This window comes from Poecilia reticulata, unplaced genomic scaffold (assembly GCF_000633615.1).
Source record: "Poecilia reticulata strain Guanapo unplaced genomic scaffold, Guppy_female_1.0+MT scaffold_159, whole genome shotgun sequence".
NCBI lineage: Eukaryota > Metazoa > Chordata > Actinopteri > Cyprinodontiformes > Poeciliidae > Poecilia > Poecilia reticulata.
In genome coordinates, this window is record NW_007615017.1 from 78,613 (window position 1) to 82,023 (window position 3,411).

Sequence of the window (3,411 nt, forward strand, 5' to 3'; positions counted from 1 at the left end):
CCTGGGTGTGTGGTGTTCCCCCTGGGTGTGTGGTGTTCCCCCTGGCTGCGCCCTGGGTGTGTGGTGTTCCCCCTGGCTCCTCCCTCGGTGTGTGGCGTTCCCCCTGGCTCCGCCCTGGGTGTGCGTTCCCCCTGGCTCCGCCCTCGGTGTGTGGCATTCGCCCTGGGTGTGTGGCATTCCCCCTGGCTCCGCCCTCGGCCCCGTCTGGAGTTTCTCAGGTTTACCTCCTTGTGACATTTAAAGGGCCGGCGTTTGGTCTTATCCCGTTTCTTTGTGTTTCTCCACCTGGGTTACCAGGAAATGCTCCCAGATACTTGCTGGACGTTTTTGTGCCGACTCTCAGCTCCGTCTGCCGACACTCAAACGTTCGTTCATTCTGACAGATTCCTGCATTTTCCACAATGCTAACGGATGCTAACATGCTAGATGAGCTAGCCTAGCCTTGTTTAGCGGTTGCTCCGACTCTCAGCCGCATCAGCTCGGTGTTCACTTCCTGCTCAGTGAAGGCGGACGCTTCCCCTCTGACCTCTGCTGTGTTTCCTGGATTCTCTCCCGTCCTCTGAACTGTAGATCATGAATGTGCTCAGCTGCTCTCAGAACCAAATGGGTCCAGTTTGCTCCTCCCAGCCTGGCTCCGACATCGTCAGCATGTCAGATTCACAGCAGCTAATGCTAACCTCATGCTAGCCAACCAGTAAGACCTACTTCACCAGGTCTTACTTCAACCTTCCCCCAGTTTGTCCCAGTAGCAGTGGCCATCCCGGGGATCTGTGTAGTGAACAGAACCCGACCAGCTGGACGGTCCAGTCTGTTAGATGGCGGCTCTCCGGGTTCTGATGGTTCTCCTCCCTCAGTGTGTTAGCGTCGTTAGCGTCGTTAGCGTCGTTAGCAGCGTTAGCGCCCGCCGGCTGAACGAGGATTCAGATGTTTTGCTGCATCACAAACTGCTGCGTTTATGATTAGCTCCAGGCTAACTGCAGCTAAAGTGATGAGAGAGAAATTATGGGCTGGTACCAGAAACAGAACTAATAAAATCATTTATCCACCAATCAACCTGATCAGCTTTTCTAAACAGGAACCAGCAGAAAACATGAAGTTTGCTTCAGTGTCTGATTCTGAAGTCTAGTTTTAGCCGCATTCACTCTGATCTACTCCGATTCCGACGCATTTGGTCTTTCAGGCAGTTAGCCGCAGGATGTGGGTTCATGTATAGAAACGAGCTGAAAGCTTTGAAATCACCAAACAGCAGAGATGAGTTATGACTCATCGTGACCTCGTGACCCTGCTCAGGTTGAACTGAGCCGGGCGTTCGGACCAGCAGCCTGCTGAGGTGTAGCATCCGCCAGGGAAGCCATGTTGGATTAGCTCTACTTCCTGTTCTGACAGGAAACGGATCAGTTTGATCTTCTGGTTCTGGTTGACCTGCTAACCCTCCGTCCTCGGCGTGTTTTGGAACCGTTTGCCATCTGTCCGTTTCCTGTTCGGTCCTGAACTGCAACGTTTGAACAACACAATAAGACTTTTCACCTCGTTATGCACACAAAGCTTCATTATTGATCATCATGAGACGCATCTAAAGACATAAAAACACAGAAATATCCTCCGTTGATGATGGCGGCACTTTTTGGAGGAAAATCAGCTGCAGGCTCCTGCATGTCAGAGTCTCCAGTCTGAAATGTTTTGCTCTCTTCTGTGGTTCTGACGCATCAAAATGAGTTAATTAATAAAAGATGCTGCCTGTTTCCACATTAGCATGAAGTAAACAGGCTCTCTGCTGAGATCTGATTGGAGGTTCAAATGTCACATTCATTTAGTTTGTTGCTGCTTACAGAATTATGTAAAGTTATTCCAGACTGACTTCGGTAAAATGTTTGGCTCTCAGCAGCTGATTGAACATGCAGATCAGCTCACATGACGATTATTAATATTCATTATCACGTTAATAATAACCAGCTTGGCTGAATGATCAGACACAGCAGACGGGTTCACCATCACTGGTCCGCTAACACAGCAGAACCGGTTCGGTTCTGACCCACTGGGTCAGAACCGGTCCGGTTCTGACCCAGTGGGTCAGCCAAACGTTTCTAACTTTTGGTTAGAAAGAAGCTGCAGCTGGAGGCGTCGTGATCAGATCATCAGATCCTCTTCAGGTCGTCGGTGTTTCCTGATGCTTGAAGCTCCTCCAGCCGTTAGCAGCTGACGCAGCTGAAGCTTTGACTGCAGCAGGTTGTGTTTCGGTTTTTGTTCTCCTGCCTGATGATCCTGTTTGCTGGTAGATGAGCGGTGATGATGTCATCGCGGCGTCTCAGTGGGAGTTTTTCTGTCTGGGATTCTTTCACTGGAGAGACTGGAGTGAAGGTGTGATGAACACATGAGGAGCATGAACTCCCCATGAACGTCACAGCAGGGTGCTACGGATTCTACACAGTGAGACATCTGTAATCAATACGCCCATCTCTGATGGAGCTGAACGCTGCTGCAGCAGGGATCCCCGGATCTCCGTGACCTCTGACCTTATTCACATGTTCATGAACTCAAACAATGTTAATTATATTTATTTATGCTGTTTGTTACATATTTTATGTTTTCTGGCAGAAACTAGATCAAAGGTCAAAGTTCAGCCTGATTTTATCCACAAGGGCTTCAGTTGTTTGTCCACCTGAGCAGCTGCAGCTCCTCCTCCTTCACCTCAATCTTCAGTAAATCATCTGTTTCTGCTGCAGGTCTGATGAAGAGCTGCTTGTTAAAATAGAAGGGATGGCCCCTAGAAGGGACGGCCCCGAGATGGGACGGCCCCCCCGACGGGACGGCCCCCCGACGGGACGGCCCCTAGAAGGGACGGCCCCGAGATGGGACGGCCCCCCCGACGGGACGGCCCCGAGATGGGACGGCCCCCCGACGGGATGGCCCCTAGAAGGGACAGCCCCCCAGTAGAACCGGGTCGAAGGAGAATGAATCAAAAAAGACTGACCTTTGACCTGGAAATAACAGGTTCTGAGTTTCTGCTCAACCTTTTATTGTGCAGAAATGAAGCACCACAAAGTCGTTCTCTCACATTATCTATAAACCATGAACATGTAGAGAAATAATTACTTTATTGCTGCAGAATAAAAATAACACGTAAAACATGTTTGAAACCGAAAAGTTAACATGGTGAGAAACATCCAGACGTTCAGAATAATTCCTGTTGGTTCTGAGGGAACCGGACCTGCTGGAGGAGAAACCAGAATCACTGACTGGAGGAGCGAGAAGACGAGCCGCCGGGAGCCGACCCATCAGCTGTTTGCTTCTAATGTCTGGTTTCCAGTCATGACCCAAACCGACCAGAACCAGAAATCACAGGAGCCCGATCCATCAGAGCCGTTCTGTTAGAGCCATGATGGATCATCTGAACTGATCCCAGTTCATTCC

At 50.1% G+C, this 3,411-nt stretch overlaps 1 protein-coding gene across 1 annotated transcript in view; it reads left to right on the forward strand.

The window, feature by feature from the left end:
- LOC103460068 (leucine-rich repeat and fibronectin type III domain-containing protein 1-like protein) overlaps positions 1-3,411 on the forward strand; it is an 86,621-nt gene that overhangs the window by 49,407 nt on the left and 33,803 nt on the right. The window lies entirely within an intron of this gene.